A 16,742-nucleotide genomic window follows, 5' to 3' on the forward strand; every position below is an offset into this window, starting at 1 on the left:
ATTCTCAGTAACAAAGCAATTGTCTTTCAAGGATATCTATATTTATATCATTGTCATCTATATGTCTATAGAAGGCAAATTTTATCAGGTACTTAACAGTCAGTGGATCTAAAAGGAATTAAACTGTTAAAAATATAGCTGCTTTAATGTGTAAGGTGCTACATTAGTTGCTATGGGATACATAGAAAGAGAGGTCTGAAAATTTCTTGAAGTGTCTTACAAAGGAAATGAGACAGAACATCAGTACGCCCAAGTAGAGAGACAACGGTGTAGGAGTGTATTTGAGGGCACAAAGCATATTGATATGAGTAATAGCAGGTAAGGCCTCACAGACATTGTACCACATCACGGTTCAGTTGGTTCTCAAAGAATGCCGGTTCAGAAGGCTAATACTGTGATAAAATAATTCATGGAATGAAGACCGATAATACATCTAAAAGGATACCAGCAGAAAGAGTGAAGAATCAGCTTCTGATTAGCTAACTACCTTTAATTATTGTTGTGGAATATAAACTTAATTTGATTTAGAGTGTCAAGTTATTTGAGGTGTTGTTTTATAAAAATATATTATGTTCAAATATAAAATCAAAGCCGCCCACCCAGCTCCCGTCTGCACTGGAGATATCAGCTGCCCTGGGAAGTTTGCTCCGGGTCTCGGTTGCTGGACTTGAGCACCATTTATGGGGCATTTCTGCCTCTGCAGTTCTTGGGCCTATTGCTTCTAAAAGAACACACTTCACAAACACACTGGTCTGGCTCTGCTCTCTCAAAATTCACTTTTAGTACCAGTTCCAACTACCATGTCCTGCTGTCACTCAGCATGTGCCCTATTTTAAGGGTACAACCATTGTTAACGAAGAATTCAAAGAGCCAAGCCTTGATGACTTTAAAGGGAAATACATGATGCTTTTCTTCTACCCTTTGGATTTCACCTTTGTGTGTCCTACAGAAATCATTGCTTTCAGTGACAAAGCCACTGAGTTTCACAATGTGAACTGTGAAGTTGATTGCAGTCTTGGTGGACTCCTACTTCAGCCACCTTGCCTGGATCAATATGCCGGGGAACCAAAGATATTTCTTGGGACTATGATGTGCTTTTGGAAAGTGCTGGTCTTGCACTCAGAGGTCTCTTCATAATTGACTCCAGTGGAGTCATCAAGTTTCTGAGTGTTAACTATCTGCCTGTGGGACAGAGTGTGGAACAGACTGGGGAAGGCATTCCAGTTTGTGAAAACCCATGGAGAAGTCCACCCAGGAAACTGGACACCAGATTCCCCTACAATCAAGCCAAGTCCAATGGCTTCCAAAGAGTACTTCGAGAAGGTAAATCCATAGATCATCACCCGTGCCCCTGCAGTTTCTCATGCCAGTAGAGAACCACAGCTGGAAACTTTTCACCATTTCAAAGGTAATTATTTATAGAAGGCAAAACCTAATTATGCTTGTAATTATAAATATTAATCTAAAATGTTTTGTTTCTGTAACACTGGCTAAGACTTTCTAACAGTAGTTACAAACATCAGGAGTCATTGGGAACATCTTGATGACTAGTAAGTTTCCACAGAAGGCCTGACTCCCTGCTTCTTAAATCATGTCTTCAAAGAATAAGGGAAACACTTTCTTAGCTTTACCTGAACCTTTTTCTGCACCTAAGTAGCACAAACAACACTGAAAGCTTCTGATAAAGGGTCCTGAAAATTTCTTATTGAATTTCTTTGTATTAAACTGCTTTTTTTTTTAAAAGGAAACAAAGATCATAGTTTTACTTTATTAACAGTATTTACATTATTAACAATAGTCCAAGTTAACTCTCAAAATGGATGTATATATGATGGAAAGAAAGATGAATTATGTTATTTAAAAAATATGGTGGAAGAGTGACTTCACTGATCACGCATGATCCCTATCCCTAAGATTTCTTGTTTACATAGTTATTTTACTCTTTAGCTGAATTAATGTCTACATATGTTCCTAGATTTGTTTGTTTGGTTGGTTGGTTTTGGTAGTGTTGGTGATCAAATCCAGCGCCTCACACATGACAACATGACAGGCAGGCACTCTACCACTGAGTCACATCCCCAGTGCTATTCCTAGATATTGATAAAGTATAATTATAAAGGATATATTTTGAGTTATTAAACCTAGGGATTGTTTTGAAATTATTGTAATTATTTGCTTTCTTAAAGCGCTCAATGTAAAATGTATCAAAAATAAACATTTTAAAGTATTTAAAAAATAACAAATAAAAAATGTAAGTATTATGTGAACTTTGCTATGTTAAAAAGAATAGAGTTTTGATCATAGAACAGGATTCAAATCTTTGCTTTTTCATTGCATGTTTGTCTGATATTGGCCAGGCTATGATCTCTTTGGGCTTGATATTCTAGTACTAAATAAGAGGTAACTAACATATTGTCTTTAGATTTTATTTCATCAAAATAATCCTTTCATTTAAAGGTGCATAATACAACATAGTTCTATTGAAAGCTAATGTCTGGGAAGTACACTGAATAAATTTTCTTTAGAATACCTACTATGAATGCTTCATCTGCATTAATTGATCATACACTTAAAATTATCTAATTTATATATTCTAGAAATGGCCTCAATTATACAAAAATGAGAAGTTATTTTGACTTAGATTTTCTAAATGGTTCTTTTTCCCGAACACCATCTTGTTTCATTTTAGAATCAGTATGGGTACCACAAATAAAATTTTAGGTAAATTAATTAAAATGATCAGCCCTCAGTTTCCTCAGCCAACAAGAATATTACAAGTGCAATATTCTAGAAAATTTTAGAAAATTGCAATATTCACTTATATTGATAAGTATTGTTTAAATGAACTAGTAAAATGGAGATAATAATGATTGTACTGTCAACATTAGATGGTTCCTGAGACGATTACGTGGCATATTCACTGAAAGTAGCTGGTAGAGAATATATGCTTAACAAATGTAGCAATTCTGATTATTAAGAATGATCATTATTATGGACTTAGTACATACAATATATTGGAATCATTTTGAAATCATTTAAATAAATAAATAAATTCATTCACAGGTCTATTTTTAAAAATCAATTGATTTTTAAATATATTTAGGGAGGTTTTGAAAATGTTATTTTCAAGTAACATGCCTAAAATTTTCAAGAGCATCTACTGTACAAGAATTTTTCTTCTCGCAGCTGAAACAAAAGGAGAAAAAAAGAAACTTGGAAAAAGAAAAAATGTTCACATTTGTTTAATTATATATTTTGATTTAGAATTATGCATAATATTTGGTGACAGTTTGTTTCCCACATATGTAAAAATTGTAAATCCAAAGTACAAATTTTTGTTGCACACTGTGAACTTTAACAAAATGCTTTCAGGCCTCATAGATTTCATGGCAAGTGGCAGCTCAAGTAAACACTGGAATGCTCACAGAAGATTGAGCACAGTATGATCTTTTCATAACCTTTAATGATTGGGATCTGTGTTTCCTGCTGCTACTTTGTGAAGTTGGTCAAAACAAGTCATCCAGGCTATAAGTTTGTTCAGTGCACCACTACTGAAAGACAATCCATTTGAGCAGTTATATCATCTGTAGTTCAGTTGATCTGGACTCCTGTGTTTTATTATACATAGTCCATTGGACCTTCATGTAATTTTGCAATATGATTTTTTTAAAAAAAATAAGTATGAATTACATTTAAAAAGCTGAAGATTCAGGTAAATTGCATCCATCCAAATTATAGTTTCTGTTCAATGTTAATGAATGTTTTCCAGGTGAATAATTTTTTATGTCACATTTCAAGAAGTTAGATGACTTTGATATCAATTACTAACATGGTAGTAGGTTTTTTCTAAAATCTGTGTTCTCAGCTGAAGTATAACTGATGTGAAAATTTTCTGTGTGGCAGTAGCATAATAGAAAGAGACCATGATCAAATCCCAAAACTCTTTCCAAACTCAGTTTTTGGTTCTGATTATAAAGGTCACAAAAGTTATAATTAATTTTATCACTTCCAAATCCCATGTATAAGCCATAATTTTTCTTATTGCCTATCTATGTTCCATTGAGAACAAACACAGGACTGCCCTCACCATCAACATCCTGCTTCGAGGTTGTCTGTTAATAATCCATGAATCAACATTCCACATCACTATTAACCAACATTGACAGTGCATGTTAAGTTTAACTCAATTCCTCCTATTCATCCCTACCTCTGTTCCCTACAGCCCTTCAAAAACCACTGATCTTTTTAAATGCCTCCATTGTTTTGTCTTTGCAAAATATGATATAGTTAAAATTATATGGTTTATAGTCTTTTCACATTGACTTTTCATTTAATAATATTAATTAAAAATTTCTTCATGTTTAATCATGGTTTCATAGTGTTTTTTTCACTGATGAATATTATCCCATTGTATGTTACCACAATTTATTTCTCCATTCATCCATTGACAAGCATCTGGATTTGCATTATAAATAAAACTGATATGAATGTTCATGTGCAGATTTTTGTGTAGATTTACAGTTTTAACTTTTTTTGGGAAAAGTAATAAGGAATAACTACTATTAGATAAGATGGTAAGAGTATGTTTAATTTTCAAAGAAACTGTTTACTGTTTTCCTAAGTGTCTATGCTGATTTGCAGTCCCACCAGCAATAAATGAGAATTCTTGTTGCTTCACATAATGACCAGTATTTGGTGTCATCAGTATATGGTATTTTCATCACTCACTCAAATAGGTAGTAGTGGTGTCTGGGTGTTTTAATTTGCCATTGTTTGATGGCACAGAATGTTAATCAACTTTCTGTATAATTATGTGACATCCTTACATCTTCTTACACAAGGTTTGCATTCAGGAATTTTGCACATTATTGAATTAATGTTTTTGTTGATATAGCATTTATACCTATTTATGATATTTTAATTTATAGATATGTAGGATGATAATTAACAGTGTATTAGCATATTCATCACATTGAACTTTTATCATTTCTTTATAGAGAGTACATTTAAAATCGATTCCATTTTGAATCACATGATGAATCATTGTTAATTATATTCACCATGCTCTGTCACAGAACACCACAACTTATTTCTTCCATTTGCTGTAACATTTTGCCCACTGACCTAACTCTCCGCCTTCTTTCTCTTCTACTTCCCCTAGTTTCAGGTAGCCATTTCTAAAAAGCTTTTTTTCCTCATTGTAGAGTTTTTAAAACATTGGGTATTTGGGGGTCCTCTATCAAATAGGCTTTTCACTAATGTGTGGCTTGTCTTATCAATCTTCTGACAGTGTCTTTTGCAGAGGAACTGTTTTAAATTTTAATGACATCCAACTTATCAATTTTTCCTATAATGTGTTGTGCCTTTTTTGGAACTAACATGTCATCATTATACCCAAGGTCATCCAAATGTTCCCCTAGGTTATCTTTTAAGAGTTTTGTAGTTTTTTATTTTAAATTTAGTCCTATTTATACTCTTTAAATTAAATCTATGTAGATTTTAAATTTAATTCATTTGAGTTAATTTTCGTGAAAGATATAAGATCTGTGTCTTGATCCACTTTCTCTCTCTTTTTTATTTTCCTACATGTGGATGTTCAGTGTTCCAATACCATTTTTAGAAAACAATATCTTTTCTCACAGTATAGTTATTCAACTTTATGCATCTGTTTTAGGGTTCTATACTCCGTTAAATTAGTTTTCTTTTGTCTATTCTTTTTCAGGTACACAGTGCCTTGATTACTGTAGCTTTACAGTCAGGGTCAACAATCATTTCTCTCTCCACTTTTGAATTTTTCTTTCATATTGTGTTGGTTATTTGGGGTTTTTCTTCCTCTACATATAAGCTTTTAAAAATTTGTCTATTATATTTTATTGGTGCTGGGGATTAAACCCAGGGTGCTGGGCATGCTAAGCACATACTCTACCACTTACTATAACTCCAACCTGTATAATCATTAGAGTCAGGTTGTCAGTATCTATAAAATGACTTGTTAGAATTTTTATTGGGAAATATTTGCTTTGATGAAATTTTATGTCAAATGTTGACAGTTGGGAATGACTGTAAATTGCTAGCATACTTACTGGAAAAATACTCAATAAAATTTTTAAATATAACTACTGAAGAAGTAAGAAGGACTGTGTGTATGTGTGCATAGTTTAAAATTGGAAATTATTGCTTAGAGAAAATCTTATGAAAATTCCAATACATAAATTGAAATCAAAGAGCCACCATGTGGATTACAGCAAGGTTAAAAGTCTCAGATATCTCTCTCTTCATCCTGATGGCTCAGTAAGGGAAAAGTGAAAGAATTTCCACAGAGTGCTAACTAACTGATATCTCATTTTTATTGGGGAGGTCCTTTAAGTATCTTGAGTTGTCCTGACCTTGAGTCTTACCAGTTATTAGTGATCTATGTGTAACAAAAGGCACTGTTTGTAGCATTTGTCAATTTCTGTGGTGTAAAATACTCCCACAATATCCAGTTTGAAGCCACAACCAATACATCACTGAGTCGTGAATTTAAAAAGAGGTACCCAATTGACTCTCATAAATCAGTACAAGTCAGCTCTATGAGCCTCAATGATTGGCAAATCTCAGTCCCTCAATGCTTTATAGTTGAATTAAAGCACTGATTACTTTATTACTTTCTGCAGCAAACCTCAAGCATCTACTGTTTGTCAAAAAAGAGGATTTAATTTCCTAAGAATAACTTATTGTCATAGATGAGGAAGTATTCTTTCATATTCTTTCATAGATGAATTTTAAGACTTTAATTTTAGTCATTTTGAGATTTTCTTTTTCTCTTTTGAGGGTTTAGGCTAATGCTAGGTAGGGCTGTTGGATACAGCAAGGCATAGAAGGTAAACAGATTGTCCTCAGGTTTGGAACACAAACTTATTGCTGATATAATTCTGTTCATAGTCACATGGTCACACAAGTTCCTTGTGTATAAAAAAGTAATTTGGATGCAAAGCACTCTCTCTACTCTCATAAACTCTTTTCTTCCCCTAACTCCACCCCACCTCTCCAACAGCTGTGGTTTAAATCCATCTCAAATCTAATTTCTCCAGAAACTTGTTTATCCCCTGAATCCTTTTAATCTCCCTAGCTTAGGTGATAAGGATAGTGTCAGGCTTTCTTTCTTTTTGATTTCCATGCTCTACACTTCTTTCCTGGAGAAAAAGATGTAGAGTCAGACACTGTTTGAATTGGACAAAGGCTAATGGGGAAAATAATAGATAGAATATTACCTCAAAAGCATTCTGTTGCTATTATAAAAAAAGGACATTCAGTCTAACAGTGGTCCCAGAAGGCACTCTAGAGAATAAAGACTGGCAGTGGATAGGAGTTAGCTATGTAGAAGAGATGTGCATAAAGGAATATTTTAAAGCAAAGATGCTAATATATGGGCAGGTTGATTAGATGTTGCGAAGTGTGCAGATTGGGGCTGAGATTGTTAGATGTTGGAGAATTAGGATGATAGTAGACAGTCTTGTACTGTATGTTAAGGCTCTGTCTCAGAGGCAGTGAGAGCTGATATTTAGTAGTTTTAAGAAAGAGTCTCTGGATAGAAAAGAAACTATGAATTAGGAGTCTACTGATCTGATATAGTTGAAAATGGTGTGTGTCAGAGCAAGAGCAGCTATAGGAAACCAACTTATGATGCAATGTATTAGTTAAAGAAACAAGATAAAGAGGGTAAATTTGCATAGAAAGAAGTTAGTGGTTATAAATGAAATAATTTTGAAAATGACTTTGTAAGCAGTCAAGGGAATTCTTTTTTGTAAACACATTAATGGTACAAATTGATGCATTGCACTATGACATTCTATACATGCATATTGTGCATTGATCATGTCCAACCTCCCTTCCACCCTTTCACTTTCCCATTAGCCCCCTACCTCCTTCCCAGCTTCTGATAGACAAGAGAATATAAAAGTCATTATGAAAACCTTATTTTCACATCTTCATATGCATAAATTGATGATCAACAATTCTAAGTTTTTGAAATAGAGAGTGACATGTGTGAACCTTAAAAATTAGGTATGCTTTTTAAATATCATGTTATATGCTTTTTGTTCAATAGGAGATTAGCTTTTCAGTTCCTACTGTGAAAGACAGGTCATTTCTTAAGAGCAATGACATTTTAAAATAGTCATTTTTAGTGCAAGAATGATAAATAATTGACTGTAGATTAAAATGACATAACCAAAGGGATAGTGTAAATATCTTTAATTGTGTGAACCTACAAACTAGTGTTATTTTTCAGTAATAAGTATTTCAGTAACTAAGCATCTCAAGGGTGAAGAGGATTACATAACTATACAGAATAATGGTTTTAGTATAATTGGTGTGGTAAAAAACAATTGGATCAAAAGCAGAACAACTCAAAGAAAGTTCTGCAGAGTACAAAGAATTTGGTACAAGTTGGATAAACAAAAAATGTTTGCCAAATTCTCCTCTGGCAAATAGATCTAATAACTTTAATGCCATCTGCACAAGAATTAAGTCAAATGTATAATTTTTAGCTCAAATGACAATCTTTTATGATGGTTTCTCAAATGCATGAAACTAAATATATGTGTATATAAAACTTTATTTATATTTTAATGTGGTACTGAAGATCAAACCCAGTGCCCCACATGTGCTAGGCAAGCACTCTACCCCTGAGCCACAACCCCAGCCCCTCCAAAATATATTATGCGTCTGAATTGTGGAGATTATATTTAAGCCTAAAAAAGCCAAGATCTCTACATTTTAAAAAATATTTTTTATCATCTTTTTATTGATAGCTTTGAAACTTATCTGACTTTCTCATATGTCTAAAAATTAAACTGTACATAGCAAAAATATAGTTTATATTCCTTAAAACTAATTATCCTAATAATAAAGATGATTATAAAAGAATTTTTAAATATGTTTCTTTTTGAATACTACAGTTAGATCATAGCCTGCTAGGTCTAATTTCTAGGCCATTTTGGTCTTAAAAATGTATCTCTATTCTGTAATCCTATAAATTTTATTTTTTCCCATACTACTGTGTTTATTAGTTTGAATTTTTGGATAAGCCAATTTGATATCTCATGTTGTTCCATAACTATGACTTCTGTGTATTTGGAATCTTTGTTCATCTACAAAGCAAAAGAAATACTTTTAAATTCACCATGTATCAAATGACTGATAAATTCTCTGTAAGTCATAAAATAAAATGAAACAAAATATATCAAGAAATCATCTTTTTATAAATATGTTTAAATTTGCATATGTTAATCTACTCTATAATTTTATATACTGCCTAATGGTCTTAGATAATGATATATTTATTTTATTATCTACTTCTCATTGCTGGCAGACATGCTTGGCAGTTTAGGTGTACAATAAGAAGAAAGTATTACATGGTCTGGTACCTACATATATCTGCATTGCTTTTCATTCCAGGTATGTCTCTGATTATGCCTTTTATATGAAGAGACACTGGATCTGACTGAACTGCCTTTGTATGATGGTTCTAACTTGATAGCTATCCTTGTTTCTTTCTTCTGCCCATATTCTTCTTGGAGCACACAGAGGTTTGTTAGCAAAGTCTCTAGAGAAAGTAATCACCTTGAACTCTGAAATGAATGCACATCATTTGCTTAGACCCTGAAGAATATTATATTTTAGTAATAATATGAGATAATTAAAACAAATATTTCATGAGTTAAAAAATTGTCACATGAGAAATACAAAAATGATATGAAATCATTGAAGGAGGGAGACATTTACTTTGAGAGAAAATAATAAAGCTTCCTAATAGAAGTCAGGTTTGATCGGGGATATTAAAGAACATGGTTAGGATTTTGACAGGTAAAAATTGAGTAGAAAAAAAAATAGGAAAAGACAGAGGGACAATACTCTTTTGTCCCTAAAACTCAACTCTTTAATCTTATTTATATTACCTATATACCAGTAGTTTCAGGGTGATAATTACCTAATTTGATAAACTTATACTTACAACTCTCCCATAAAGGGAAGATAGATCTCTTCTTAGTTTATTTTTATTACTGACCATGTATATTTCAATTGCATCTGCAGCATAAAATAGTTTTTTTTCTATGTAGTTGGCTCTTTAAGTAGAAGATCTGAAGTAGAAAAGAAAAAGATCTCCAAACTAAGTCTCCCTTCTAATAATAATTACCATATATATATGCTGACTAAAGCATTTATCTAAGCATTTTACATCATTTGATCTGTATGGCAATTCTACAAGTGCTATTCATTTTTGATTATTCCATTTGACCTCTAGGGCTATATAGCCTGAGGCATCTCCTAATCACCAGACTGAGGGAACTAAAAGTTAGGCATCTTGGTAAGACTGTTCATTGAACTGTTCCAGAGAAGGTAAAGAATTTTTCCAAGCTGTTGGGTGTTGATTTTTTTTTTTTTTTTTGGCCCTCCCTTGCATTTGTGTTCATTGCTTCTGATTCATTAGTTTTTGCCCTTTATCAATTAACCCATTTTCAGCTTTAAACAAATCAGGCCCCAATAAAGGATTTTCTTCTCAGGCCTCTCAATGGTCTTAATAGTAATCAAATAGGATGAATCTACACATTCTTCATAAACAATTGTATGAAAAACAGGCTTTAGGCACTTTCACTTATTTTTTATTACAAACAAAATAAAAAATAAAACAATAGGAATTAACTTTACCCAACATAAAACTTCCTCCAAAGAAATACAGATTAGCTTCTTAGAAAAATTGAGAAAGTGATGAAGGTTCTTATACATATATTTATATGCACACATAATATACATACCATAAGTATGTGTATGAATATGTACACTACCATACCAATGTTTTTCTCTTCATTGAACTTATGGTTTACAATTATATACAGAAGACATGAATACCACTTCGTTCATTTGTTAAGCACTTCAAAACCACCATAATAGTAAGATTCTAAAAATGATGTATAAAAGAATAAAGAGAACTGAAAGAGTGATAGGAACAAACTATTGCAAGCTTGAGAGCATATGGATAGTGGGAATAGACTTTGTGGTTCTGAGAAAGCTGAATTCCAAGGTTGTGATAGGTCAAGCTGGAGACTTCATTAAATGCATACATTCTCCAGAAAGGTATATTAATTTTCAAGTATCTCAGAACATGAGAGCAATAGTTATTAATAAAATACAGAGACCTCCTCTGGTAAGTCACTAAATTTCTAGGTTCCCACCCCTGCATAACCCAAGTAGAAGACTGGAGGTTTATGGACTCTGGACACAGACCACACTAAATGAGAACACTATATGCTAAAGGCAGATAAGAGCAGCTCTCTACCCAGTGAGAGTTATACCCAGTACATAGTACCCAGCATCCGCCACCGCCATGTGGAATGTCAACAGCCTTGGAGCACCTGCTTCAAAGAGTTTTCTCTGAGAAATTGTTAACATAGTGCTGGGAATTATCTAAAAAGGATACTATAATGTCATCTTCAGGAAAGCTCACAAGATGAAAACTATCCATTGTTCAGAGATTACAAGTCATATTTTTGCTCTCTCTTAATCAGGAGCAGAAAGCTAACATAAATTGGTCATCTGAGCAAACTCTCTAACATGGAAGATAAGACCAAAGTAAATAAAGATATATTAACAATGCAAAATGTGACTAAGAAAGGAGAAAAAATATTGTAAAATCCCCCAAACCTGTAATTTGTATCCTGACAGAAATGAGATAATAGCTAATCTCTGAAATTAAAAAAAAAAAAAAAAAACTAAAAAGGTTTTATTGAAACTAGAGAGTGCTACTGGAATTAAAAAAAAAATACAATAGTTAAATAAAAACAAAAATAGAAGCCTAGATAATAAGGAAAATCCTATAGAAAATTAATAGAGAAAACAACAACAAATAAAGAGAAAATGCAGAACAACACAGATATCACTTAAGAATTCCTAAGTCCAAATAATAGAAGGTCCAGATGGAGAAGGAAGAAAAACAGATGGTATGAAATAATTAATAAAATTATTAAAATATTTCCCAGAACTGAAGGACATGAATTGCCAAATTTAGAGAGATCAACCAGCACTCGGCAAAATGAATTATAATAGACTCATACCATGACACATTGTGAAATTTAAAAATATTGAAGGCAAAGAGAATTTTTTCCAACCTTCCAGAAAGAAAAATACAATGTTCAGTCACATAAAATAGATTAGAAATTAGAATTGCTTCTGACTTCTCAGCAGCAACAGGGAGAGCAAGAAGGCCATAAATCAGAACAGATTCTAAAGGGAAAGTACCTTGCTGTGAAGTTCCTGATGCTGTGAGGTTCCTAACCCAAGCCCTGCTGCTGTGTAAGGTAGAGCACTTATTTCTACCATACAGATATTTATGTTTTTGCTTGCTCCTGAGAACTGGAAGGAGGCGATAATAAACTCATAAACAAAGAATTCAGACTTCTCTTTTACGTATACCTTTGGTACTTTTTAGTGCCTGGTTTACAGCGCACCCTTCAGGATCCCTACCTGTTGTGTGAAATTCCTGGACATGAAAATATTTTAATATGGAATTCCTCTGATATCATCTCACTCACCTCCCTTAAAATATGTTGTCTTTTTCTACTTTTTAGTCATCAGAAAGGGCTCAACTTACTTATCTTCTCATGCAATAGAAATCTTTCCTTTTTACTCTGCATTTCATTATTTTAACACAAAAGTAGATCCTCTTTCACCATCACCACCCATCACAGTCATTGCATGTTGGCAGAACAGTGTCTTTTCTGCATAACACTTGAGGAAAATTGTGATTATACAGCTACTTGTTTGAATATTTGTTTAATATTTATGCCTCAAAGATCTGAGTTCCATGATAACAGAGGTGTTGTCTTTTTGTAAAGATAACTGTCCTTGTGGTCTAGTACCATCCCTATTCAATCCTGATAATTGAATAAGTAAATGTTTGATACACTAGTTCGTATTTTATACAAGAATTTTAAAGATGTATCATTGAATTGTACTATAACAAAATATTTTTAAACGTGTTATGTATTTATAGACATATGTAATATACATACTATTTTCATGCCCTGGTAGTAAACCATCTGAATAATTTATAGACTAATATTTCTGCCAGTCTATATATATAATATATATGGAGAAATACTATATATGGAGAAATATTCAGCAAAAAACTATTATTTTAAAGCACATAAGTTGGATTGGGCTGCCTCAGATGATTTGGGCATTGAAGTAGTCTGTATGACCCAGTTTCTCAAAAGTTTGGAATTGAAATAGCTGGAGAATAGCTACTGAGTGAGGTTCATGATTGAGGGAATGTACTGAGGTTCAATATTGAACAGTAAGAGACTTAGAGAGACCCAGAGAGTCTCATTACCAAGATGGAGAGTAAGAAAAAAATTATATAGGTCTGAACCTATACCCTTGGCTGGTACCAGGGAAAGTCAGTGGGGAAGTGTCACACTGAGGGAGAAAAAGAGAGAGATATCTTACAAAATTATTACAGAAACAGTGGCAGAGGGAAAATCCAGTCTAAATTTAGCTGAATCTGGAAATGCATACTGTGCAGCTGTGTGAGAGGGAATCAGATTTTCTCAAATTATAAGCAGAGCAACAGGGAGTCATCTTTTGGGGGCTCCCTAAACCTTATTCCCTAAGTCTGGACAATAGGGAAACATAATTCCTTGAATCTCATCTTCATTTTGAATTGGATGTTGCAGCAAAGTGTACCACAGAGGAATGCTCTGGTAGTAAATATCTGAATAATTTATAGAGTAATATTGCTGCCAGTCTAAAGTAAGCAAAACCCTTGACCTGCAGAAGGAATAGAACAGGACCTTCCTCATTGACAAGGTGTATGGTGCTTCTCCCTTTGCCCTAAAGATTCCTGGGTGCACGCAAAGATCCCTGCCCACACCTGACAGAGTTTGGTCATCTGGGAAGGAGATGTCCCAACACCATGATCTCTGCAATATGAGGGAACTTGCAGGTTCTAAACCAGACATGGAATTTTCATATACAAATAAAAAGAGATTGAAATATGTACTTTTGAATATGGGCCAACCATTTAAGAAATTAAGGAGGAAATAAAAAATCAACTAGAATGAAATGAATATCAAAACACTGGGATGCTGTGAAGGCAGGGATAAGAAGAAAGTTTTAAATAATAGATATGACAACCTAGAGGTGTATGTTAAAGTCTTGGAAAAACAAGAACAAAGCATCCTAACTAGTAGAAAGCAACAAAATGATAAACATTGGACTGGAAAAATGAAAGAGAAATTAAAAGAATAGGAAAGATCAATGAAACACAGTTTCAATCATCAATCTGGATAAAACCCTAGACAAGTTAACCAAAAGAAAGACAGAGAAGATCCAAATTAATAAATTAGAGATTAAAATAAGAAGAGACACAACTGAAATTCAGAGGATTGTTAAGGACTATTTTGAAAATTTATATTCCAAGAAATTAGAAAATGTGAAGAAATGCCCAAATTTATAGATATATATAACATATAACCTACCAAAACTGAATTAAGAGGAGATATAAAACCTAAAAGGAACAACAGTGAAACATAGTAGTAGTAATTAAACACCTCACAACAAAGATGTTAGAGCCTAGTGATTTACAGCTGAACTGTCCCAGAGTTTTAATACTTCTCAAATTATTCTTTAAAATTGAAAGGAAGGGAATGCTTCCGAACACATGCAATGGGACCTGGTCCCTGCCATACCCAAACTGGATAATGATACTTAAAGTAAAGAAAATTACAAGGCATTATTCTCAATGAACATATAGGCAAAAATCCTTAACAAAATACTAGAAAATAAAGTTTAACTACACGTTTAAAAGATTATAATGCATGATAATTGGTTTTAGCCCTGGAATTCAAGGATGGTTCTAATAACCAAATCAATAAATGTAATTGTCTTCATAAATAGAAACAAAGATAAAAAGTCACATCAGAATCTCAAAAGATGCAGAATAAGCCTTTCACATAATGTCATGGTTTAGATATTAGATCTCCCCCTCAAAAGCTCATGTGTTAGGTAAGGAAGGAATATACAAAAGTGAAATGATTAGGAGAGCTGTAACCTCATAAGTGCTTTAATTCATTTAATGGATTAATTGAATGGATAACTGTGTGGTTACTGTAGGCAAGTGGAGCATGGTTGGAGGAAGTAGATCATTGGGAACATGCCCTTGGGATTATACACTGTGGGAATTATAAGTTATCCCTTAGCCCTTACCTCTCTCTCTCTCTCTCTCTCTCTCTCTCTCTCTCTCTCTCTCTCTCTCCTTCCTAGCTATCATGAGCTGAGGAATTTTTCCTGCTATGACCTTCCACCATAGTGTTCTGCCTCACCTCATATCCAGAGCAATGGAACCTGTAATAATGAATTGAACCTCTGATATTGTGAGCTTTTCCTCCTCTAAATTTTTCTTCTCAGATATTTTGGTCACAGCAACGAAAAACTGGCAAAAAAAATTTCAACCTCCATAATGTGAAAACCCTTAATATGAAGAACTATGAAAAGAAAGAACTTACCACAACATCACAAGGAATATATATGAGCCAAATCAAATCCAATATCATACTGCATGAGAAATAACTGAAAACATTTTCACTAAAATAAGGAAAAATGCAAAGATGTACACGTACACCATTCCCTTTTTATATAGTACCTAAAATTTAGCCAGAGCAATTAGGCAAGAGAAAAATATAATGACACAAATAGGAAAAGGACAAATCAAGTTGTCACCATCTGCAGATGATGTTATCCTACGTGTGGGAAAAAAAAATATTTCTAAAAGTTCCAACAGAAAGATCTGATAATTAAGCAAGATAACATGATGCAAAATCCATATATAAAAATCAATAACTCTCCTATACATCAATAATGAATATGCTGAGAAAGAAATCAGGAAAATAAATATATTCAAAATAGCTTAAAAAATGAAATGAAGAAAATGGAAACACTTCCCATGTTGATGGGTAAAAACAGTTGATAGTATTAAAATGATCATATTACCAAAACCATCTACAGATTCAATGCACTCCTAATCAAAATACCAATGATATTATCCATACAACTGGGAAAATAATCTAAAAATTTGTATGGTGGACCAAAGGCCCCAAATATCCGAAAAAATCTTGAACAAAGGCAACAATGCTAGGGTCATCACAGAACCAAATTTGATATTATGCTACAAAACCATAATAACTAAAAGAGCATGGTACTGGCCTAAGAACAAACAAATGGACCAATAGAACAGAATAGAAGACACACAAACAAACTCACACAACTATAGTCATCCTATTCCTGACATAGTTGCTAAAAACAAACATTGGATAAAAGACAGCTTCTTCAACAAACTGTATTGGGAAAACTAGATAACCATATGAAAATCAAGAGACAGAGAGAAAATCTTGGTTAACTACTCCACCATAAGAAGATTACTATACAGCATATATAAAGAACTCAAAAACCTGAACATAAGAAAAAATAGCTCAATCAATGAATGAGAAAATGAAATGAACTTCTGCAAAGAATTAAAAATGCCAATAACTGTATGAAAAAAGGTTTTGATCTTTAGCCATCCATAAAATGCAAATAAAAAATACATAGAAATTCCACCTCCCTACGTTAAAAATGGCAAGCATCAAGAATACCCAGGGCAATAAATGCTGGTGAAGATGCAGGGAGAAAGGAACTTTTATAAACTACTAGTGGAAATGTAAATT

At 33.2% G+C, this 16,742-nt stretch overlaps 1 protein-coding gene and 1 pseudogene across 3 annotated transcripts in view; one reads left to right on the top strand and one right to left on the bottom strand.

Moving 5' to 3' along the window:
* The window catches only part of FSTL5 (follistatin like 5), a 782,217-nt gene that overhangs the window by 525,408 nt on the left and 240,067 nt on the right, over positions 1 to 16,742 (bottom strand). The window lies entirely within an intron of this gene.
* LOC306669239 (thioredoxin-dependent peroxide reductase, mitochondrial-like) lies at positions 371 to 1,498 on the top strand (annotated as a pseudogene). Its single transcript has 2 exons — positions 371 to 376; positions 592 to 1,498. The product of its transcript is annotated as a thioredoxin-dependent peroxide reductase, mitochondrial-like (transcript).

This window comes from Sciurus vulgaris (genome assembly GCF_902686455.1).
Source record: "Sciurus vulgaris genome assembly, chromosome: 9".
Taxonomy (NCBI): domain Eukaryota; kingdom Metazoa; phylum Chordata; class Mammalia; order Rodentia; family Sciuridae; genus Sciurus; species Sciurus vulgaris.